Below are 26,315 nucleotides of genomic sequence, written 5' to 3' on the forward strand. Positions count from 1 at the left end.
GAGAGAGAGAGAGAGAGAGAGAGAGAGAGAATCAAAGAGGAAAACAGAGTCAGAGAGAGAGAGAGAGAAAGACGCAGGAGAGGAAGGGAGAGAGAGAGAGAGAGAGAAAGAGAGAGAGAATCAAAGAGAAAACAGAGTCAGAGTCAGAGAGAGAGAGAGAGAGAGAGAGAGAGAGAGAGAGAGAGAGAGAGAGAGAGAGAGAGAGAGAGAGAGTTAAAGAGAGAGACCGAGAGAGAGAGGAGAGTGACACTCTAGCTGAATGAAGGACGTTGTGACGTTGTGATCCGGGCAGGGCAGATTACAGGCGTACACAGACATTCCCTGCTCTGTTTGAACAGTCCCCATTCCAAGGCTTGATGATAAGATAAAACAGTGCCCAGTCTCCAGCCCTCATATGATCTGAGTCCCAGACTGCACAATCACATTCGGGAGAGATCATAGAGAAAAAAAAATGGTATGAAATGGTTTAAAAAAAAAAAACAAGAGTAAAGAAATCCCAGTGGACATCTGGCAAGCCCACACAAACTAGCGGGACACACACACACACACACACACACACACACACACACACACACACACACACACACACACACACACACACACACACACACACACACACACACACGTCCCGCCGGGGAACAACCCTTCCAGCGTTTGGGGGGTTCTAAGCACTCCCAGTCTCGCTACTGAGGGCTTTCCTCGGGGGATTCCTCTACGACACTTAACTCCCGCCCGCCCGCCCGCTGTACTTAAGATAAGTGTAAGGGGGCCCTTACGCTACAGCAGCGGGCGATGTGGGCCTCGTCTGACCCAACGCTGGGTTCCCTGTTTAAAGTCGGGGTGAGCCAAAGTATCGCCATTGACAACCTTCTGATCAGAGTGCTTATCATACCGATCGACAGTTCCTCTGATACCGCCTAAAATGCAGCATCGGTATCGGCGGGTTCTATTCACGGTGTTACGCTGCGTTGGTTAACCAGTCCCTCCAGAAAAATGCGGCGCTTTTTTGTGATTGTTGCGGCCAAAAATCCTTGATTATGCGGCACGTTTTCTTAAAAGATGCGATGAAATATGCGGCATATTTATGCAATTTTATGCGATGAAATTGCGTGAACTTTCGAAAAATGCAGCTTTTCGATGAAGTTCACGTCGCGTAATTACGTCACTTCATAACGTTCCCATGGCAACAGGGGGAACGGCTGCTCTTGTGTGAAGTAAACGCAACATTTTTCAACTTTCTGCTAAGACATATGTGACTTTTTTGCAACGAAAATGCGGGGATTATGAAATCATGCAAGCCCCACATATTTTGCGCGGAAATCGGGAATTTATGCGGTGAAAGTGCGGCATATTAGAAAAAATGCGGCCCCCGCATGAATATGCAGACTTTGGCTGATTATGCGTTGAATTATGCGATCGCATAATCACGTTTTTCTGGTGGGACTGGTTAACGGGCGCAGTCGAAAAGTCAGGAGGGCAAACGTGTCATCTCCGACCTAAAACATGGATGCTCACGCTTTACTACAAGAATACAAATGTATTATCATAATTCTAGATTCATAATGTCAATGATCTAGTTTTCGAAAAAAAAACCGTAGACAGCAAGTGAACGGACTATACATCACCGCCATCGTAAGAGAACCCTTCAATAATAACAAGTGCTGTTAGTGGTTACAACGCTAGATGCTGTATCGGTACATACTCGGTATCAGCCGATATTCAAGTTCAAGAATCGGAATCTGAAAAAATTGTATCGGAACATCTCTACCTCTGATATGACTGTATGACAATACGGCACCCCTCCCTCCTCCCCCATGGACAACAGACACCAAGGCCTTCCTGTCATGAGATTGGTCGTTGGTTGGCGTTAGGGGGGGGTCGGTGGGGGCGTTGAGCGATGAGCGATGAGGAGATCACAGAGGAAGACGTTAATGAAACGCTGACCTTCAGGCCGGCGTCCCACTGGTTCCCAGTACAGATTTATGGCCGGCCAGTGGCATCGCTTAGCCCGGGACGAGTTACACAAGGCAGAGAGGCTCCCCAGGGAGGAACACAACTAGGTAGATGTGTGCACCCGCACACACACACACACACACACACACACACACACACACACACACACACACACAGTAACTTATACACACAATCGCACACAGAGAAACACCACACACAAAGACGTTGAAACACACAAACACACACACACAGAGACACACACGTTGAAAAACTCACACACGCACACACACACACACACACACACGTGTGTTATTTTAAATAAGGCCGTCCTCTCATGCGTCTCGTGGCCCCGATAGCACATCGCTCCCCCGCTCCCAACGACCCCCTGACCTTTAGGTAGCCCCCTACTGCTGTCCCATCGGGCCCGCTCCAACTGGAGAGCTATTGGTCACCCAATCCTCCTCCTCCTCCTCTCCTCCCCCCACTCCTCCTCCTCCTCCTCCTCCTACTCCTCCTGCTCCTCCTCCCCCTCCCCCTCCAGCTCCTCCTCCTCCTCCTACTCCTCCCCCTCTGCCTCCTCCTCCACCTCCCCCGCCTTCTCCTACTCCTCCTGCTCCTCCTCCCCCCTCCTCCTCCTCCTCCTCCCCCTCCCCCTCCTCCCCCTCCCCCTCCTACTCCTCCTTCTCCTACTCCCCCTCCTCCCCCTCCCCTCCTCCCCCTCTTCCCCCTCCTCCTCCCCTCCTCCCCCTCCTCCTCCTTCTCCTACTCCTCCTGCTCCTGCTCCTCCTCCCCCTCCTCCTCCTCCTCCTCCTCAGCGTCTCCCACACTAACCCCTCCCTCATCAATGACACATATTGACCAAAAAAATATGCATATGTATGCGTAGTGTACTAAAACTGATTTTAATCTGAGAATACGGATGGACAATTTGCAATAATTTTGTATAAATGATATATGTAATATATACATACGTATATGATATATTTAAATAACACTCCAAGCGGCCAGCAGCGGTGTATAAATCACCGTCATCACTCTGTATATTAGTGAGAGTGAACGCATTAGACTCCGCCGCCACCTCTACCAAATTACACACGCCTGCATGCCAGGACTGACTGCACCGCCCTGCGTGGATGATGTACAACATCTCCCTCTGAAGCTGGTCATCGTTCAATGCATACATGGGTAAATAAAGGTTAATACAATTCTCTCTCTCTCTCTCTCTCTCTCTCTCTCTCTCTCTCTCTCTCTCTCTCTCTCTCTCTCTCTCTCTCTCTCTCTCCTCTCTCTCTCTCTCTCTCTCTCTCTCTCTCTCTCTCTCTCTCTCTCTCTCTCTCTCTCTCTCTCTCTCTCTCTCTCTCTCGACTTTGCCATGTGGAGGTATATTCAGAGTACATCTCACGCACACAGCTGTCTGACCTGAGACACCCAATCTGCAGTGTGTGTTTTGTGTGTTCACTATGTGGTACAACATGTATGCTTGTAAGAACAACTGCTGTTTTCAGCTGCTCACAAGGCGGGATAACACACACTCCTGACCCAATGAACTTCATGGAATTTAATTAATTTGCATACAAATAAAGGTTTAACCCATGTATGGACGTGCAGGATATAACATACTGAAAGGTGTACACATAGAAACCAAAAGGGGGCACAGAGATCATAATGTAAAGTACTTCTCTCGGCGTACCCGCTGGTTAAATCTTTAGAAAGAAACATGAAATAAGTACTAATAATATAGGGAACATAAAATGGTCTATTGAAATATTACTCTTGTTCATTGCAGTGTAAACAGCTACATTGAGATCAAAGTAAAGGCACAGATTCATTCCACATGTCAGCATAAACGCAGGCCCACGTGCGAAGGCATAGCAACGTGTCGAGCCATCTAATTGTGAAATATGGGAGGCTTAAGAATCCCAGAGCACGCCATGTTTTATTAATATGCTGCAATATGTCTGGTTTAGAACGCAACATTAGCTCCTGTGTTAGCCGTCCTGTTAGGGATGACGGCCGGATCCATGTACGACCCAGAGGTGAGCCAACGCCACTGTCGCTAAGAGGCAACCATCCCAGAGGCACAGGACGCATGTGTGTCACACACACACACACACACACACACACACACACACACATAAATATAATGCACACACGCTCACACACAGACACAGACAATAGACACACACACACACACACACACACTCAAAGCCAACAAACACACACACAGCCAACACACATACACACACACACACACACACACACATAGACAGGCACACACACACACATACACACACACACACACACACACACACACACACATACAGACAGATACATACACACAATGCCAACACACACACACGTAAACACACACACACAAACACACACACAGGGAAGCACGCACGCACACACAGAGAAAATAAACACAATCAGAACCCCACGTGAAAGACTCCGTTTCCCAGTGGCCTCATTTCCTCCCAGACGCGCGGTGGTGACATTTAAATAAGCATCTGATTAATAATGTGGCTAAGGTGCAAAGTGGTTGATCAGGCTAATGAATGAGAGCCATTAATCACTGCACAGCTGTGAGAGCAAAAGGATCGAAAGGGAACAGGAAATAGAAAGCTTCTCAACACTTTAATGGCGTCTGGAGCTTTTCCACCAGAACGGAAGATATTCAACGATGGCTTCTGCCAAACTCAGAGATGTTCCTGATTTCAAAACCGGCGCGTCATCCAGAACGCACAACGCAACACAAACACGTGTATGTTTGTGTGTATGTGTGTTTGTGTGTGTTTGGGCGTCCGTACAAACACAACCAACAAGTGCTTGTTGACACAGATACTGAGGCCTGACCAAACAAAATGACCGTTGTCACAACACCCCTTTTTACAGTTTGGTTCAAACAGTTCCTTTAAAAAAAGAAAAAGAAACACAAACACAGACACACGGCGCCCAATCCTCCCAACAAACAACAAACGACAAGCAGAGCTGTTTGTTGATCCGGGGACAACAGTGGCCAAGCGGCCCTGAGCGACAGGATGGGAGGGGGGCTACACTCTGGTGTCATGGCTGCTGAGCCGGGGCGGTGAGGTGGAACACCCCCCAACTCCCACTGACCCCCGCCCCCTGTCATGTCAGAGACCCGGCCTACCCTCCCACCCACACACCTCCCGACACCAACCCCCCCCCGATACAAGCGACCCGAACCACTGCCTGTTAACATTTAGACAAAGGGAAACACTAAGGAATTTACAAATCTCTATTACATTGGAGAGTTAGGAGTTTGTGTACATGTGACTTTATGTGACTGTGTCGTTCTAGTTATGTTATTTTGCAGCAACAACAGTGGTACTAGGAGTCATAACCGGTATGCTGACTTTTGTTGACCGCTGTCTGTAACCTGCAATCATTCTGACGGCCAAACTGTTTTATGAATCTCGATGTAGCGCTGAAAGTAAACACCTATCCCTCATGGTGATTCCCGATTCATTCCTGGCGTTCCAGTAGCTATGAGGGCAGCAAGGTCCGGATCTCTGACCTTTTTTTTTTGAGCTAAAAGTACGATCGGAAACCGAATGATGCAATGCAACCGTATGAGAGAATCCACGATGGAGAACTGAATTCAGTTTAGACTCGTTACTTTGGGTCTGCCCTGAGTGACATCTCTACCCCCCCCACCCCAAACCAACCTGAACCCCCGCAACTGAAGCCCCCGCCAGCACCCCCATTCCACGGTTGATTGACACTTAGCACCTGAACAACCCAACCTGTCCCACTAAATGAGAGAGCAAGCATCACGCCAGACAGACAGACAGACAGACAGTGAGAAAGCGGGGGGGGGGGGGGGGGGGGCATTTAATCCGGGGAAACCACCAAAGTGCTAGCCACCCGTTTATCCGTTGAATGGGACGACTGAATATCTGTCAGCATCACTTACACTCCCGTAGGCATGGAACTTTCCAGTACATTAAAAGGTACCAAAAGGAACCAATCACAGGTTAATATATCCTCTGGCCGATGGCCGCGGCAGTGCTACTCTCTGTCCATTAGCTCGGTGATAACTCAACCTGGGGATTAATCGCTCCCCCTGTTAACCACATCACACAAAGGAGGCCGTTTTTGGAGCAGCATTAATTTAGGCCAGACATAGACAGTGTATGTATATATATATATATATATATATATATATATATTAAGCTATTTTGGGACGGCCAATAATGGATAATGCAAAGTTGTGTGAATAAACCCATTGATGAAAGGGATTCTTTGTGTATCTAGCCGTGTGTGTGTGTGTGTGTGTGTGTGTGTGTGTGTGTGTGTGTGTGTGTGTGTGTGTGTGTGTGTGTGTGTGTGTGTGTGTTTGTGCGTGCGCTTGTGCGCGATTGTGCGTGCGTGCGTGCGTGTTTCCATCTCGTCCATTGATCAAACCGTTAACTGCCCCCCCCCCCCCTGCTGAGGGCCCTGGGGGCCACTGGAGGAACAAGTACCCGATACGGACCAAGCTTGTATGCCAAAGCACTCCACTCACTGCGGCTCCCAATCAGGTGTGTCACGCCTGGCTGTGCACGTGTGTGTGTGAGTGTGTGTGTGTGGGTGTGCACTAGTGTTGTTTTCACGCTAGGCCTAAGTGTGTGTGTAGGTGCGTTCATTTAACTCGTCTCACCAGCACACAGGCATGTGTGTGCACATGTGTGTGTGTGTGTGTGTGTGTGTGTGTGGTTGACAATAACTAAGAGGGACCATATCCGACAACATTCCTTCTTAACATAATGCGTGTTTGTGTTTGTGTGTGTGTATGTGTGTGTGTGTGTTTGTGTGTGTCTCTCGCTATATATGTTTAAATAAAGATGTGTGTGTGATTTGCTCTATACATGTGCATAAAGTTGTGCGTGCGTGTGTGTATGTGTATGTGTGTGTACAGTGTGTGCATGTATGTGTGTATGTCAGTGTGTGTGTGTGTGTATGTACGTGTGTATGTATATATGTGTGTATGTGTGTATGCGTGCGGCCGAGCGTGTGCGTGCGTGTATGTATGTATGTGTTTGCGTATGTATGTACATGTGTGTATGTGGTGGGCGTGCAGCCCGGCGTGTGTGCGTGCGTGCGTGTTCGTGTGTATGAGACGAGCCGGTGACTCCGAGTCGGAGCCGGTCCCGGGGGAGCGCTCCCCGTCCCAGGCGCCCAGGTGTGTCTCTCTAAGTGACGGCCGCTGACAGACAGGCTCCATCCAGCCCAGCCTAGCGTGCAATAAATCAACAGCCACCCCTCCTCTCATTACCGCAGGCAGGCAGGGGGGGGGGGGGGGGGGGGGGAGACGAGGACAGTAGGGAAAGGGAGGAGGAGAGAAGGAGAGGAGAAAGGAGGTAGAGAAGGAGAGAACAACGAGGGAGGGGATGATGAAGGAGAGAAGGAACAAAGAATAGGAAAGATAGATAGGACAGACAGACAGACAGACAGACAGGCAGACAGACAGACAGACAGACAGACAGACAGGCAGCGAGAGTCAAAGAGGGATACAGATATAGAGAGACAGAGACAGAGAGACAGACAGACAGACAGAGTATATGGATTCTTGATCCAGCCTTTTATGGAATCAAGGGAATTTTCGTACTGCGGTTTCACTTTTTCATCACCACTTAAAATGTCACTTAAAAAACCTGCAGTAATCACACTATATATTATGCTTAAAAATTCCAATCCATCCCAAATTAAATCTTTTACAATTTGCTATTCGGTCTCAAGGACAATCTCAACGCTCAGTTTTAAAGTATCGTATTTACCGACCTCTTTTAAGCTGTTTGAGAAAAAGATTAAGAGGTTGGGAGCTAAATAAAATCCAGGCTGAAAAAAGCATTCCCTGAGAGTCATTTAGAGGACTGTGTGTGTGTGTGTCTACATTAACAACATCGCAGCCTCACTTAAGTTATGCAGCATGACAGGATATACCAGGACGCTATGAAGCAATAACCAGAATGCACACTCCAACTAAGGGTTCCAGCAAGCAGTTTGCATTACTTACGCATTTCAAATCTGAAGAATAAAGACGTGATAGTGACAATAAAGACAGGACGGCCTCCGTCTCGCTAGGGAGCATAAAGGCACGCTAAACAAGAGCTCTCCATGGTGCTGAATGAGGACACCCTGTTAACTGCTCTGCTGTTGAGTCACTTTAGCAGACGCTTTCAACCAGAGGGTGTTGCTGTGGATTCAGACGGATGCCATTGCGGCCCAGGTAAGCATCCTGCTCCAGGATGCCTACAGGTAAAGTGGGCATCAACAACCCGGGCATCAAACCTGGTGGCTTTAGACTGGAGCCGCCCACCCTAACGGCTACACTATCCTGCCCTCCATTAAAGACCCACATACACCTGAGGCAGATCTAACGTGCACGGTAATGAATGAGCTTTAATACCAGCGATTCATTTACCTCCCCCACTGCGAGTCCCCTTCCCCGAGCTCTCATCAGAGGCTTACTGCCCCAAAGCAAAACGGTAGAAACGTGCGCAAACGAGAACACATGACCACATCCGTAACAACTGGAATCGTTTAGAATGGCACCTCGTAGCCACTTTCATGCTACGGTGTCTTTGATTGTGTAGCGTCGTTAACCACCCCACATAACACCTCACTTCAGATCCTTCCAGATCAGCCTTAAGGTTCAAAAGGCTCGCCTGGTGGAAGGGCTGTTTGGGGCTTTGATGCTGAACGCTCGCCTGCTGCAGCGCTGGATCCTGGGAGTCATCCGTCAGTAATCCCCCTCCATCAGCCCTGTTAGGGTTGAACATCCATCTCATCCTCGCCCTACCCCCACACTCCGGTAACCTACCCTTGCTCCCTAGGTGTGAGGTCGTCCCTTCGGGGAATAAATGGTTAGCGTTTAAGCCTTCAGTGGCTCGCCGGTAATAAGGGCAGAGGCATGCTTTCAAAGCGCACGTGTCAGCAAACCAATAGCGTACTGCCATTACTGTACGGGTCCTAATCAGCAAATTCATCAACCCCCTCCTTCTCCTTGGACTGCACTCACAGGGCTAGTACATCACAATGTTACACCGCAAAGAACGGCCCCATTTTAGAAGAAAAGGAGCATTAGAATGCTAGCTACTCTGTCAGTAATAGTCTTTTGTCATTGTTTAGTCATTAATCATGGAATTATTTTTCTCATTACGGGGCGACATCGTTGTGTTTAAAAGCCGCCACCGCGTTTCTCACGCGAGACGCCACAAAACAAGGTTTTCATTAGTCCGGGTTACCGTTTAATTACGTTGATTAAGGTTTCTATAGTGCCACGACTCTCCTACGTCCCCCACGTATGGAGAACCCCCGACAACACATGGCAGTGAGGTGAGTGAGGGAGAGAGGGTGAGACGAGAGGTTGCAGAGGGTGTGTGGCCGATCAACAAAGTCAGGCAGCCGAAACAAATCCGCGAGCTTCGATCGGCGGTCTTCCTAGGCCCTTAACCCCCACCGCCTCGGCTCCCTTACCTCGGGGTGCTTGTGAGGGTGACGGCTGTTCGATTGTGTCACGGACATGGCCTCGGCTTTAAGGGATCACCACACTATCCAGTCAGAGTGCCGTGTGGTCTCGGGGCCTAAATAAGACTGTTGCTATTCGCTTTATTTCTAGTTGGATCTTTAGTAAAATCCCACTTGAGGAATATGAGGAACTTGCCCGCTCCGGCTGGCTTGTTGTGCAATTAAATTATGTCCGTCCAATGTATGGCGGGATGTGACCGGGAGGTGGCGGTGGTAGTCTCCTTGTTTACCGCTCTCTGACAGAAAGGAGGCGTCCTCCGCATGAAGCACCAAGATGGCGGGACCCTGCGGAAAGCATGACAGTAGACTCCAGCCAACGCTCCTCGCCGTTTCACCTCAGACAAAGTAAACATTCAGCCACACGGCACCACCTAAAACCGGACAATTTGCCGGGGAACATTGTAGTTGTAGTAGTAGTTTAGTTTTAATTTTGTAGTTGTTAGCTACGACTGCACGAGGAGAACGCCGTCTATCAGTTTCCTGTTGGGGTACGTTTATCTCTCGCTGCACGCCACCCTCACTTGGGGGTAAGTCTGGAGAGCTCGATGCCCTGTTAGACCACAAAGCCTGTTTTACTAAGAGGCTTGCTATCTCTCTGCCCAGTGTATCGTGACAATTGGATGAATCTAAAAATTGGCTAACCAGCCAGTGGGAGGGGGGGGGAAGGTTACCGAACACAACAGGATGTGTCATACCGGACTGGGCGGCGGGGGTCTGTTGCTGCATCCTGCATCAGCAGGTTGACAATGACTGCTGAGCATATGTGGTCGCCTCTGCTTCTGCAGGACGAGTCATATCACGCTCCAGTATTCATAGCATTTAGAAGCTCAGAGTAAACAGGTTGTTCAGGGGTTGATCGTAGTAAACAGGTTGTTCAGGGGGTGATCATAGTAAACAGGTTGTACAGGGGGTGATCATGGTAAACATGTAGTTCAGGGGTTGATCGCGCCACGCATGTATTAATGTTTCATCCTCTTGTTTTTCCTGCGTTTCTTTCTTGGACGCCTGCCATCTCTGAGTTGTTGTCTTCTCTTCCACCATGAAAAATAAGACGTTGATGCATTCCAAAATATTATAATACTTGGGTTATTCGAGGGGTCCAATTCAGCGGGAGAATATGCTAATGTATGTCATGCAAAAGGAATTAAACATGCTTGCTTGAGTGGAACGGAGGAGAGGGTCGCTAATGGTGGACAAGTATATACGCAGAGGGAGAGAGAAATAGACAAAGAGAAACGGGGGAGAAAGAGCTAGTAGCTACAGCCGAGGCCTTGTCAACATTTGAAGGAGAGGCAAAGCCTTTTTTGTGGGGAGAAACACAATTCAGCAGCTCAACTGAGAGCCACAGATGAAAGGCACATACAAACTGTCCACACAGGAACCAGATATATATTCCAGTCAATATATACATTCAATACTTTGTGTGTGCTGTCTTTGCGGCATGAAATCACATCTACAATCGCCGCTTGAATAAGACAAATTCTATTGTCAGATCAAGGCTAAAGCAGGAGGAAAATATCGACAAATATCGTTTTTTTTCTTTCTGTATTAATTTGAAATGTAATCTATGTAATTAAATAGTGGAGGCCTTATCCCCGTAACAGGTATGGTTTAATTGCAGTTTACACCAGGATTAAATGAAGTCAGTGAGGCAATAAAGATGCTTGTAATTTAATTTCCACAGTGATAAAAGTTCCAAGCGCATTCTCTGCACTATAAATGATTCTCCCGCCTGTAATTATATTTAATATCCATTACTGAACCTAATGACAAAATCATAGACTACTTGAGGGTGGATTGTGGGAGTACTGTTTATGTGCGTGTGTTATGATATTGATATACCATATTCCATTCCAAAAACACAAACTCACACAAAACATAAGACCATCCCTTGCGAACATTTTCCTTCTGCGCACATTTGCCAACTGCCAACCTATAACGTTATGGAGGAAGACCTCGACATCTGCTGCAATGCAGTTTGTTGATCAACTGTTAAACTATTGGACGTCGAAATCACACGGGCAGCAAAATGGGGAAATGAGTGTTAAGGGTTAAGGGTGTTTTAACGCTGTCTGTACCGGAGTGATGTGAGGGAGGTTTGGTGTCGGGGGGGGACCGTTACCGGGAATGGAAGACCGTGACGGAGGCTGTGGTCACGTGACAAACAGACGGAGGCGGCGAGCGTTGTTTGAGCGCTTGTGTGAACGGACACTGTGTTGATTGTCAAATAAATAAACTACAACCCATTAGGCTGCCTCACCAAGACGCTGCATCGCTGTTTCTTAGAACCACATTCAGGTGGGCGGCTTGTGGCTCAGGGGGTAGAGCGGGTTGGCCGGTAACCGGAAGGGTCCTGCTTCCGTCCACAGCTCGTCCTAGCCTGAGGGTGTCGAGGTGTCCCTGAGCAAGGCACCTCACCCTCACTGCTCCAGACGAGCTGGCTGTCGCCCTGCGTGGCCGAGACCGCTGTTGGTGTGTGAATGTGTGTATGAACGGGTGAATGTTAGGCTGTATTGAAAAGCACTTTGAGTGGCCACCGGTTAGAAAAGCGCAGCATAAGTGCAGTCCATTTACATTCCGCTGCATTTACATCTTCATTTAGGGTTAGAACATTACATTTACATTTAGAACACGCTTTTATCCACAGCGACTTACATAAGTACATTTGTGAGAAAAGAGAAACATTACTATTACTACCGCTACTTCTATTCTCACTTCTGTCGGAACACAAGAGGCTGTTGGTTGCTTCGTTCTGTTTCCTTATAAACCGTGTAATTCATTTCCTTATCTTAAGCAAGGGCGGTGAAAAGTTTTGATGGGGGACACACTAACATCAACCACAGGACTTTGAACACCAAGCTAGTGTGTGTGTGTGTGTGTGTGTGTGTGTGTGTGTGTGTGTGTGTGTGTGTGTGTGTGTGTGTGTGTGTGTGTGTGTGTGTGTGTGTGTGTGTGTGTGTGCGCCCTTAATCTTATTTTTGACCTTGCTTGACACATTATATGTCTCTGAAGGCATCAGAGTAACAAGTTTAGTGACGCAGAATATATAAAAATACAAGAAACTCCAGCAATATCTTCCAACAGTCGCTGAACTTATGGTGGTGGTGGGGGGTGGGGGCTGCCTCCGTAGTATGAAGGATAGATCGGTGCTGAACGACACCGTCCCAAGGTCACCTGCTTGAGAACACTTTTATCTGTCCGTATGTCAAGACGGACTCGGTCACGGACTCAGTGGTTTGAGCAGAAGCGGCCATCAGTCAGGTTTAACGGCCACATCGCTGCTGAGATACGGCGAAAGGATGTAGAGAGAGCTGCCTAACAACCTGCCCCCCCTCCACCCTCCATCCCACTCCTCTCTCTCTACCCCGTTTCATGTGGAGGAATATATAGCGCACTCAGACGCAGATGGGAGCATCGCTCAGAAGACAGGCCTGTTCCACTGAACCACGGATCATTGAGATCATCTAGATTATTTATTACAACATAGACAATCAGAATCGCAATCGACTTTCACGTGCCAATGTATGTCTCTGCTGTGGCAAAAGAAAAGAAGGGTTTTGAGGGCTGAAATGTTGTTTTACACATTGGAAAGGTAAAAGGTAGGCAATGAAAGCAGACATTTCCTAGAGGATTGGACTCGGAAATATATATCACATTACGTGTGACCTACGCCCGTATGTTTGATCTGCGACGAGGCTATCGCAGTAACAAAACGCATAGTATTAAGGTGTATTTTTGTGGTGTTTTTATGTTAACACTTAAGTGCTTTTTGGCCCCCCTGAATATTAAATTCTAACATCTGGCCCTCATAACAAAGTACATGTAGCAATGCTGTATGACTCCCCTACGCGATCAATGAATCCATCCATCCATCCATTCATCTCTCGGCCCTTTCCAACAATCCATCATCCATCCATCCACTCACTCATCCATCAATCCTTTCAGTGGTCCATCCATTTCTCCATTAAGCCCTCCACCTTAATTGCCTCTGCCGGTAAAGGGAGCTTGAGCCTCTCCCAGTGAAGGACACTGAATGGTGGGGAGTCAATACAGAGCCTAAGTAGTGGCATCCCAATCTCCTTTAATGGCTTCCCTTAGATTTATTCGCCCATTTCCCTGACCAGTATGAATTTAAACCAACAATGGACACAACAATGCGACGTAAAACTGCTGGGAGATTAACGGGAATGCTACAATGCTGAAGTAAAGATTGGGCTCTCTATTATCCTCCTATTAGTCGTACACAACAACCATTCATGTATAAGGCGCTCTTCAGTTAGCATAAACGGCATGTTTGTGCTGACTGGTTTGGTAACCAAGCAACAACCAAAAGTGCAATTCAAAGCACCACGCGGTGCCATAATAGCGTCAAGAATTACGGTTATTTTTACCGAGCTGACGAAACTAAAACTTTTTCATCATCCATCATTTCCTCTTCGGAAACATGTCAGAAACACAGCATCAGGAAGCCGATGGGCCTTTGTGTGAGAGGAGAGGAAAACAGGCTTTTCAGAAATGAATGAAAGCGGTTTAATTGCTGTTAAACCAATGCAGAATTACCCATGCAGGGCATACTGGGAGTCTTAGTGGTCCATTGCTGAGCCACCTTTCCAACACTCTTTGTTCAAAGTTTACATTTACAAGTTTGAGGAAAATGGAAATTACAAAATGATGCTGATCGCATTACACTTCAAACAGCAGAAGCGCTCCCTAGATAACACTCTTGGGTTGTATTTTGCCTGAAGTGGCATTTCATTTATTGCCTTAGAATGACAGAGTTACCTAAACAACCCAGCATGCAAAGCAATATGGGAAATTAAATGCTCTGTAGTGCAAATATCTGCATTCTGGGACCTCATGACAAACATAATAAAATAATCAAATAATAGAAAATGCCTGAATCAGCTTAGCTAACAATAATTTGTTGTTAGTTCATCTCCTGCTTGAAATTGTATCGTAGTCATTAAATAAATATGTAAGGATTTGATTCACACACTCGACTGAAATCACACCCCATTTGGTGAGTGTGTTTGTGTCAACATGGTCTATCTCTCACACACACACAAGCACCTCACACACACACACACACACACACACACGCACACACACACACACACACACACACACACACAGGGATGGCCATTGCTACTGATTGTCTCCAAAAACCCCCCCCCCCTTCCCTCCATGACTGATTGAGCCCCAGTGGATTCTGGTGGATTCCATTAGCCCCCCAAGGGTAAAGATATGGAGACACATGGTCATACATTAATGGAAATGGCAACATATTGGAATGGGAAATAAGACACATCATTGTTGGTCTCTGCACCCCCCACAGATTGTTTTAGCACCCATTGGAGATAAGTGTTGTACCTTGCTTGTGGTCCAACTGTGCCCTGTGGTCATAATGCTTATGTTTATATACCCCCCCACCCCTCCCCTCTGTGTTGACGACCACTGAGGGACTGCAGAGAAAGGCCGCGCGACGCTGTTTGCCATAATAGCGCTGAGCACACAAACCAACGCGTCTCTCACATAGAGACGGTTCCGACGGTAAAGACCATTATACCTGTTTATTATTCAGGCCTTTATCGGTCGCTTCTATCTGAAGCAATTACATTCTGTATTCATGCTGACATTGAGCCGGTTTGAGTTAGGGTTAGGGTGAGGGTTAGGACTAAGGCTAGGGTTAGGGTGAGGGTTAGGGTTAGGGTTAGGACTAGGGCTAGGGTTAGGGTGAGGGTTAGGACTAGGGCTAGGGTGAGGGTTAGGGTGAGTGTGAGGGTGAGGGTTAGGATGAGGGTCAGTCTAACTACGGGATTGGGGTTCAAACCCGCTTGGGTTAAGGAGTCTGAACCCAAGTCTACCTTCGACCCTGAGACTGGAACAGACCGGATCTGAGACCAACATAAGCACGCACCTCGAATCAACCAATCAAATCAATCCCTGCAGCGTGACCTTCTGACATCAGCCAACCACTTTATAACACCCCGCCCTCCCTCCCTGTGTGCAGCGAGAAGACGACCCCACGAAAACGGCGTCCGATGGCGTGCCATGAAAATGCGCGGGAATGAAGTTCGAATTCTTCGTAACCTTAAATCGTAAAAATGAAAAAAAGGAGAGGATCGCTGCGTCGTCAGATTCCCTTTTGATCAGCGCAATGGAATGTTCTCCATGTCGGCCCACCGTGCCGGCTGTATTCCCCGTTAACGAGCCACTAAACTCTCCCTATCCACAACCTGGGCACAGCGCTCTTTAATTAGGTAACATTAGGGAGCCGGGAGAATACTCAACTCAGCCTCCAACACCGCAACGCCAGAACCTCACCTCGCCGCTCAAACCGGTGGAGCTGAAACAAGCAAATCGAGTTCCGTTAGTCAAATGAAATCGGTTAAAAAAATGTATCTGCTGTACTGCATTTTATATTCTACACATTTATTTAAAAATGGCATATTATACAATTAAAAAAAGTCCTAATTTCAGCAGTAGCACCTTTTGTCGCAGGTTCAGCCCACAATCAGCCAGCGAGCGATTCATCAGGAGCTGGTTCTGAGCTGAAGCTGCCTGTTGTAGGCCTGAGCGTCGGTATGTTCAGGATTAGTATGCGGTATGCTCTGATCCTGGCTTTCAGTTACCAGCGTTATAGTGCGTGTCCCATTTCCACAAACTGGTAAATCCCGAAGCAGAGGGGATGGCTGCATACATAATCAGACTCCACCAATGGACCCCAGTCGGAGGCTGCCCTTCAAGGCTAATCTACGAGTCCGCAGTGCTCACGGATAGCTATGGAATGTCGCCAAGGCAACCCCCCACCCCCCCCCCCCGTCTCTCTGTGGGTTTGAGTGGTCGGCTTAAGAGCCGAACAAAGAGAGAGGTTTCTGTTGGAGCCAGTTCATATCCTCTCTCCTTTTATTTACCATCTTTGCTTCCCATTATCTCTCTCCCTATCAGGATGACTGTGTGTGTGTGTGTGTGTGTGTGTGTGTGTGTGTGTGTGTGTGTGTGTGTGTGTGTGTGTGTGTGTGTGTGTGTGTGTGTGTGTGTGTGTGTGTGTGTGTGTGTGTGTGCGTGTGTGTGATTGGCCTTGCTGACGTGCTCAATGCAGCGACGCTGCATGCGGCCGTTACAGTCAAATATCCGCTGCGGCTGCTGGTGGTTCCTTGTGAGGATGAATGTACCGGGGTCTTCACAGCCTACCGAGGCTGATGCACGCAGATAGGTCACCCTAAGAACCTTTGTGGAGCCAGCTCCGGGAAAACTCCCCAACAAAACACAAAGCAGAAAGGGACCGAGCTTAAGTCATCCCAGATGCATTCGTTTATTACCTTGACCATTAGCAACAACAATCAGCCCCAACACATTGGAGCAAATGTTTACTTGAGTTAAATCCGTGAACACAGAAGAAAGGAATAATCTTATTCAAATCCTCACAATGTGCGTGCTGTGCTTTTCAGATATTGCATCTTTGTCATCTGTTGCTTCATAAAATACATTTAAACATTGTCAGCCTGCCAAAAGACTTCATGAACTGCCCTCAGGGAGAGTCCTCAAGGCTAAACACATTCAAAACCTGCCTCCGTTCGTAGTCTTGAGTTCTGCAAGGTCGTACGTCTCGGCAAATGACGCCCTGATATGTGAATACATAACAAAAACAGGATTGAAAACGCCCTCACTCGTATGAACAAAAGTCTGCGTTTGAACTCGAAACCAAAGGTCTTTATTTGAACAGGGTCAATGTAGAAACAACATTAACCATAAGTTCAACAAGGAGAGGGGAACACCAAGTTTAAACCCACTTCTATTTTCCTCACCTCTGCGTTATGTGTGCGCAGGAGGATGCGTGATACAGCACCAGAGAGAAGAGCGACACCATTGACACCGAGAGCAGATCAGAGAGCAGGAGATGAGACCGAACTCAAAGAAAGAGACAAAGAGGGAGGAGCGAGGGGCAAGGCATCGGGCAGAGGATGTGACAGCATGTCTTTTATCCGTTCTGTTGGATGGTTCTGCTCTCTAACCCCTGGTGCAGAACAGAGACCCCCCCCCCCCCCCATCATCCATCTATCCATCCATCACCTCTCCGTCCACCTCCCTTTGACCCGTCGTTCCCGGGTTCGAAGCGTCAAACTGACACCACACCAACCGCACGACATCATCGCCTGACAGCCCGTGGACGGCTTCCAACGACGGTCGGCTCCGTGGCGCCCGGACCAGACGGACCATCGCTATCACCGGCGTGACAGACGCGTGAACGGTGCGTGGGAAACATGGCATCGCCGGGCCGCTGGGTCCGCGGCCGTGTGAGAGAGGGGGCGGGCGTCTCTGGCTGTCAACGGGAGAAAGCGAGCTCAGGGGGATCTGGCGGTGTGTGTGTGTGCGTGTGTGTGTGTGTGTGTGTGTGTGTGTGTGTGTGTGTGTGTGTGTGTGTGTGTGTGTGTGTGTGTGTGTGTGTGTGTGTGTGTGTGTGTGTGTGTGTGTGTGTGTGTGTGTGTGTGTGCGTGCGTGCGTGCGTGCGTGCGTGAGCGGCGGTGGTGGTGACGGTGGTCAGGACCTCTGTTGTTTTGTACGCGCGGCGCCGCGTGTCAGCGAAGCCGAAGACGCGGCCGGGTCGTAGCGTGACGCTCGTGACAGGGTCTCAGGTCTCAGCGGTGGCGATAAGAAAAAAGGCTTTAACATGAGGAGCGAGAATGTATATGTGGTGTGGATAGAGACCGCAGAAACACACACTGACATACACACAAACAGAAACACACACAGGCACAGGAACTGACATACACAGACACACACTGACACACACACACACACTGACACACACAGGCACAGGAACTGACATACACAGACACACACTGACACACACAGACAAACATTGACACACACATACACACACTGACACAGGAACTGACATACACAGACACACACTGACACACACTAACAAACACAGGCACAGGCACTGACATACACACAAACACAGACACACTGACACACACTCACTGACACAGACACAGGCACAGGCACTGACAAACACACAAACACTGACCCACACACACTGACACACACACACAGGCACTGACATACACACAAACAAACACACACACTCTGACAGACACAGGCACAGGAACTGACAAACACACAAACACACTGACCCACACACAGGCACAGGCAATGACATACACACAAACACAAACACACACTCTGACAGACACAGGCACAGGAGCTGACAAACACACAAACACACACACACACTGACCCACACACAGGCACAGGCAATGACATACACACAAACACAAACACACATACAGACACTGACATACACATAAACACAGACACACACACACAGACACTGACATACACATAAACACAGACACACACACAGACACTGACATACACACACAAACCACAATGGGAGAAGATTGGTGTATGCTGACCAAGATGCAATATGATTCATTAGATATGGAGGAATATCAGATGGATGGATTTTGTATTTAATACATCTTGTTGATTTGTAATCATGTGTTAACATAAATAATGTTTGAACTAGATATTTGGCTACACACTCCCTGATGGAAGAGGCTTTTCCATCAGTGAGGCTGGCCCAGATTAATATGCAAATAAGAAGTTGTAGATGCTGTTGTTAATAATCCTGAGTGGGTGGGATGCTACTGTACATCCGTGCAAGACAATATTGCAAACATTGAACTGTCTTATGCGTTTGTCTTATTAACAAACACATTTGTGCAATTAGTGTTGGATTTTCCGTAGTTGCTTTCGTGTGGTCTGAGTGGAGATGCAAAATCTAAGAAGTTGCCCCAAAAAATTCCCAGAAAAGTTTTAAAGCACAATAATAAAGAAAATACAGGATCTTTCAGCATCTGACGTTCATCAGAAAAAACATGAAAGATGAGGGAGCCGGCAGGATTGTGTTTCATGTTCCCTCCGAGAGCGTCCTTACGACGAGGAACAGGAAACACTCCATTAATTGAAGAAGTGACTGCAGCAGATGGGCTGTCGGGCTAACGGCGGAATGAACAACTGCAGGATTTCGCCATTGAGCGTCACCATAACGTGTAAACGTGACTTGCACAGACGCAGGGGAACGCACAAAGGTCAACCACAAGGATGAAAGAGAACGTTTTTTATTTTAAATTTAGGCGGCGGTTGTCAGAGACAGATTTGCCCGGTGAGACGCGCAGTCAGATGACACAAGCACAAACACACGTTAGCACGCGTGCACACACACACACACACACACACCATGCATTCCAGGGTGTATTACAGTTTACATGGAATGCAAAGCACAGTACACAGCACATCTCAAACAGACAGTGAGCGACACCCACTCAAGGTTTATGATCTGTTTGAGTCCTCTTATGTCCCAGGTGGAAGTCGTTTTGGATGAAAGCGTTTGCTAAATAACTCAATGTCGATGGAGCACTACTTCAGCGGACAGATGGAACAACTATATATATATATATATATATATATATATATATATATATATATATATATATATATATATATATATATATATATATATATATATATATGACTGTACCTCAACCTGCACTTGTCTTTTATTGCACATCTTTGCCTCGGGTTTGGTTCATTTTTATGCTGCCCATCTGGCACCAAAAGGCCTCTTATCCATCCCAGAAGACGCGGGATCCCTCTCATGTTCTCGTCCTCTTCAGTGAGGATCCTAAATCTCAAGGGAAGCCGCTTTAACCTTAACGTTTTCCTAAAAATAATGTTGATATGTTCATTATCACTATCATTTTGTTCATCTATCAGATGATTCATGGAGGAGAAGGTTCCACCCTGCTCAGGTATGATGACAGGTAGACTACGGACATTGGGGTTTGAACCCAGTACCTCAAGTGTCAAACCCCGACCACCAGAAGAGTATTCCCACCCTTGCTTTTCCTTTCCGTTTAAGAGGTTGGCAGGAGTATTAGCCGTAACTCGCTGCCGTTGAGCTGTGTGTGTGTGTACGTGCGCGCGGGTGAACGTAGCCATGCTATGCATCACAGTGCACGCTCATGTGAACGTGATCTCAATACTTAAATATCTATCCATATAAATATATGCTGCACCCGAGACCGCATGAGGTCCGGAACGGGTGTGTAAATCCAGCGCTGCTGACACCGTCGTGAGAACACAATAAAACCAGAGGCCAGAGATGAGCTGAGCCATCCCTCCTGTCCTAGTTCTACGAACCATGTGGAGGCACAAAATGTCCTCTCTCTCTCTCTCCCTCCCTCTCCCTCTATGTCTCTTTCTCCCTCCCTCCCTCCCTCTGCCTACAAAGACATTCAAACACTGATTTAATACCAGCACAAGCAACACCTGCCCGACAAGTGTTGATTCCATTAGGAGAGAGAGGCTACAGAATCTCCTCCCTGCCTGCACGTGTGTGTGTGTGTGTGTGTGTGTGTGTGTGTGTGTGTGTGTGTGTGTGTGTGTGTGTGTGTGTGTGTGTGTGTGTGTGTGTGTGTGTGTGTGTGTGTGTGTGTGTGTGTGTGTGCCCACTGTGAAGGTTGTTCGTGTGACAAGGCTGTGGGCAGATGTCCTCGTGTATTCCTCTAGCCCAGAGAGTGTGTGAGTCTGAGTTATGTGAGCTGCATACCATGCAGATCATGTGTATTGGTGTTCGACATTACTGCTCAATACTGATGGGCTATTCTTATTTTGAATCCAACCGATCAGAGCGTATCTAACCGTTAAACGTCGGATCACAGAACGACTGTCTGGCCTCCTTGATCATATATCGATGTGAACTGGTAATTAAGCGGTATCGCATATTTTCCAAAAATGTAATATGAGAACTTATCCACTAAACACGCTTTGTTGCCGGGTGAATATCGGCCAATTGACTCGGGTCTTGCCGGACAGTAGATTGGATACATTCAACATCGACAAGTAAACGTTAATGAAAGAATATCACGAGTATAAACTACTGCATCGATTTACATTTCAAATCAGGGGTCATTCAGTTTTCTGCCGAGAACACGTCTACGAGTGATGGCAGGGTGTTGACATCCTGTTTTCACAGGGTGCGTAATATGGGGTCTCCAGGGGTCAGAGGAGCCCTGATTGGAACTTCAGACCCACGGAAAGCCTCAATAGAAAAATGTTGGGGGGGGTCTCTAGAAAAATGTTTCAAGATATACTGTCACTTGCAATTGTCATGAAATATGTATTTTAAAAAGCTTCTTATGTCCAGTATGGATTATTCAAAAAGCAACAACACAGGTATTAATAAACATGAAAAGGCTAGAGATGAATATTGTTGTGGTGTTTCCTATTATCTCCATTGAATACCCGGTTTATTTCCGGTCTTCCTTGGTTGGCGCTGTTTCAAATGCTCAGCAACCCAAACTTTGCCGAGTTTAGAGAAACTAAAGTATAAGTGTCTGGAAGGCTGCCCCTCCTCTCGGATGCAGCCATCACCAACTGCTACCCGGACGAAGCTCCGCCCACCACACACACCTCGCCACCGGTGTCCTTTTGACGTCACCAAAACAACACAACTTCAGAGCTGCAGACGCATGGGATTCTACACCTGTGTTCTCCCGACGACGGGCTTATTTTAGAAACACCGCCAAAAATGTTCAGGCTCGCTATTTCGAGAAGCCCGGCATGTTTTTCCACCAAGGTCACTTAAAAGTTGACTTTTAGACTTTAGCTACCGAAGAAAGGGTCAGCGGCTTACAGACCGGCCGCTGTGGAGCGCTTTAACGACGGGCTGAGCAGGTCGGTACGCTGGGCTTCAGCTGTGACTGTAAAGTGGAGCAGCATGGAGCTCCTGTAACAGAGACCTGCCTCGGCACGGAGACTCCACAGCGCTCCGAATAACACACTGACACAGCAGTGGGGTCGCATTCAACGCAGAGATACAGAGCGGGGGGGGGGGGTTTACACACTTGCAAATGCCTACCCACGGATTCCCACAGGAATACCCCGATTTTAAATTGCCAGTACCCGGGGAGTTTTCACCCCCTAGGGGATGCAATTGAAATACATCTCCCTCCATTTTAGTTTTTCCCGCTCTAACCTGCTGACCTGGATTCGTCATCCGGAAAGACGTTCAAATAGGATACTAGGAGAAAGCCTAATGCCTTTCAGAGCCCATGATGCCCACAGGTCTTACCCACAATCCTCTGGTTTATCCCAGCCTCATCCCATTGGCCGGTGGCGGTAAAATGTCCGTCCCCAGAGTATTGACAGATCTCAGCACACAGAATTGCTGCAAGGCAGCATCACAGTTTCCACCTAGAACAGCATTGGGATTTTGTTCACACCACAAATTGGTCTAGCTTGACGATATTGGAACTGCTCATTTGTCTCGATTAGAAATGAGAGTTGAAAGATGAACCTCTGAGATGTTGTCTGGATCGTGAAGGATTAGATTTGAGTCGAAGAGTACCTTCTGCGTACATTCATTACAACACTCTATAATGTTGGCCTTATATTATTCTGCGCTGATGTTATGATGTATCTCAGTCCACTGCACACACAGCTACTTTGCAGTATTTATATTCTTTTCTACATTCACATTTTTGAGTTCTCCCAATTACAATCGACTGCTCTCACACTCGGGCGTGTAACAAACCAAACCACTTGTCATTTGATGTTACTTTCGTTTTTTTCCCGGAATCAAATCCTCTTGGATTCACACTCCCTGATTGAGGCTGGGATAACAAGTCAATAACTGAAGTCTGAAGGTGAGCCGGTGTGTCAGAAAGAGTAAGGCACGGTTAAAATACTAGGAATGGAGGGTCACAGGAAGCCAGCGGCTGTGAGAGCTAAAGAAATAAATAAGACAGAGCGAGAGATGGAGGTAAGAGAGCTCAGAATGATTGAGTCTCGCTCCTTCTACAGCCATGAAAGAACGATGGCAGATGAATCAAAGTCATCTTTGTGTGTGTGTGTCTGGTGTGTGTGTGTGTGTGTGTGTGTGTGTGTGCACAAACCAAAGTTGTTGGGAGAGAACAAATGTGTGCACGCGAATGTGCGTGAGTGAATATATTCCCATGCATGTGTGTATGTGTTTGAACAAGGGGGACAGTGAGTGAATGTATGTGTGTGTGCACGTGCTTGTTGTGCATGTTTGTGTGCGTATCTGTGTTTGAGTGTACATGTGGATGTGTGTGTTAGAGTGTGTATGTGTGTGTGGTGACTGTGTGCGTGTGTCTGTCTGTTTGAGTGACTGTGTGTGTGTGTGTGTGTGTGTGTGCCTGTTTACGTGACTGTGTGTGTGCCTGTGTGTGTGCCTGCGTGTGTCTACCTATGTGAATGCAGATGTCTGTGGAAGATGGCTGCGTTGCACGATGGAGAGGCTGACAAAACGCCCCCCCGCCAGGAGTTCCGCTATCACCCTGCGGTGTCAGGGGTGGGTGGGTGAGGGGGGGGGGGGGCACACAAAATCTGCCTCAGCAAAACAGAGAGGGGGGGGTGATCAATAGCAATACGCTTACTTTGTGTGAGTGTGTGTGTCAGCGCGGTGTAATTATTGCAGCGTAGGTAATACTGTAGCCCTTCTACGTTTGGCCTTCATTGCGCCCAGGTCTCTAGCCTCCAATATGTTGGCCGCTCGATGGGGGATACCTCCGAGGTGAACGTGACGCAGACCTTCTGAGTAAGGAGACAATCTCTTCCCCAGATACCTTTTTAAAGTATAGATTGAGCGTAGATATTGATCGTGGTTACCTCAAGCGGCCGCGCGATTGCAAGAAATCCCTGTCCTCAGCACATTCGTGATTTTGAGATATTGCCTCTCGGATCCCTTGGCAAGTGTGGTGCTTCCGTGGAGGGAAAACGTTTGAAATGAGTGTGCAAACGGAGCCCTCGATGGCACGCTGGAAAACATGTGAATAAGCAAATGGTAGCAAAAATAGTTTGGCTGCTTTTAAACTGCATCAATACAATTTGTATGTATAGAATATCAAGATTGATGACGATGGTGTTAAAGCAAACAGTTATATATATATATATATATATAAATACAGTATATATAACCTTTGAAGTGAGATATATGTGCAGAAAAGCTGCCTCACTTCACTCCGCGGTTCGATCGGTCTGGATCCTTGAGAGTCAGAAGAACAGCCGGCTCCTCAAGGAGGGGGGATGGAACCAAGACCCCACATGAGGAACAGAACCTCCCTGCACCGGCTCAGAACCAACCCCTGGAAATCTATAACGCATGGGGAACGGGCGTGAGGAGGAGGAGGAGGAGGGAGGGGAGGGAGAGGAGGAGGAGAACAGGAGGAGAAGGAGGAGGAGAACAGGGGAGAGGAGGAGGAGGAGGAGGAGGAGGAGGAGGAGAACAGGGGAGAGGAGGAGGAGGAGGAGGAGGAGGAGGAGGAGAACAGGGGAGAGGAGGAGGAGGAGGAGGAGGAGAACAGGGGAGAGGAGGAGGAGGAGGAGGAGGAGGAGGAGGAGGAGGAGGAGGAGAAGGAGGGGGAGGAGGGAGAGGAGGAGGAGAACAGGGGAGAGGAGGAGGAGGAGAACAGGGGAGAGGAGGAGGAGGAGGGGGAGGGGGAGGGAGAGGGGGAGGAGGAGGAGAACATGAGGCGGACCCAGAGGTGTCCCGAGCCATGAGTCAGGTTGTTCTCAAAACCTCGCCCAGCCCCCCCCCTCCCCACTTCCCCGCCCCACCCTCCTCCAGCTCCCCCCCCGCCCCCCGATAGCGAGATGAACAGAGCAGAGACCCAGTGCCCAAAATGCCAGGGTTATTTAAAGTCCCACTAAGGCGTCAGTGCGGGGAAGAGATTCATCTCTGGTGTCCGTGCTCACAATACAAAGGGAGCCGGTCGTCCAATTTAGCCAATTTGGGCGAGCCGTGGACCGGGGCGTTTGATGGTGTCCGGGGGACTCGGCAGAATGGGAGAAGGCAGCACTTTGATGTTCAGAGGCAGCCCGTTAAAGTATTCAGGTTGACTTTGATAAAGCCCCATTATAGTTTCTCGTTATCTCTTTTCCGTCTCGCTTTCCGTTCTCTCTCTCTCTCTCTCTCTCTCTCTCTCTCTCTCTCCTCTCCTCTCTCTCTCTCTCTCTCTCTCTCTCTCTCTCTCTCTCTCTCTCTCTCTCTCTCTCTCTCTCTCTCTCTCTCTCTCTCTCTCTCTCTCTCTCTCTCTCTCTCTCTCTCTCTCTCTCTGCCCCCGCAAATGAACACACGCACACGCAGCACACACACAAACATACTCTGTTATCCTGATAGTCTCTCTCCCTCTCCCTCCCTCCCTCCCTCCCCTCTCTCTCTCTGACACAAAGGCGCTCCTGACAAAACAAAACAAGGATGGCGTTGATGGAACGGCAGCGGGGGGAAATATATGCAAATTACATCTTGAATCCAAGCCGTCAATCAATTAGCCGATAGGTACGGTGACACGTATCGGCCTATCTTCAACCTGGAGGACGTACCTCCAGCCGCTGATAAAGTGTGGAGTGGAGAGGGGCTGGTTGGCGCCAACGGGACGTGGCGGAGGCTTCAATCGCACCGCCGAATGAACGATTTGTCAGGAAATCACAGAGGAAGGTCGCCTCTTCACGGGGCTGCCAATGGAACGGCCCGCTAGCTGCTGCCCACCCACTATCTAAATTGAAAAGCGTATTTATACCAACCTGGGGATCAGAGGCTAATGGAGGCGGTCATGCATCAATTGAGTTACATAAAAATGTCAGTCGGAAAAAAAGGGTGGAAGATAACTGCGTCCCTCTTTAAAAGATTTTTAATTCCCTCAAATTGCTCTTTTCGCGTCAGTGTTGAGCGCTGAGTGTGTGTTGAGTGTGTGTGTGTGTGTGTTTGTGTTTGTGTGTGTGTGTGCGTCTGTGTG

General features: G+C 48.1%; 1 protein-coding gene across 1 annotated transcript in view; it reads right to left on the minus strand.

The window, feature by feature from the left end:
• The window catches only part of neto1l (neuropilin (NRP) and tolloid (TLL)-like 1, like), a gene marked incomplete at both ends in the record, with an annotated part of 35,138 nt that overhangs the window by 3,716 nt on the left and 5,107 nt on the right, over positions 1 to 26,315 (minus strand). The gene's annotated exons all lie outside the window — the stretch shown is intronic.

This window comes from Pollachius pollachius (genome assembly GCF_949987615.1).
Source record: "Pollachius pollachius genome assembly, chromosome: 17".
Taxonomy (NCBI): domain Eukaryota; kingdom Metazoa; phylum Chordata; class Actinopteri; order Gadiformes; family Gadidae; genus Pollachius; species Pollachius pollachius.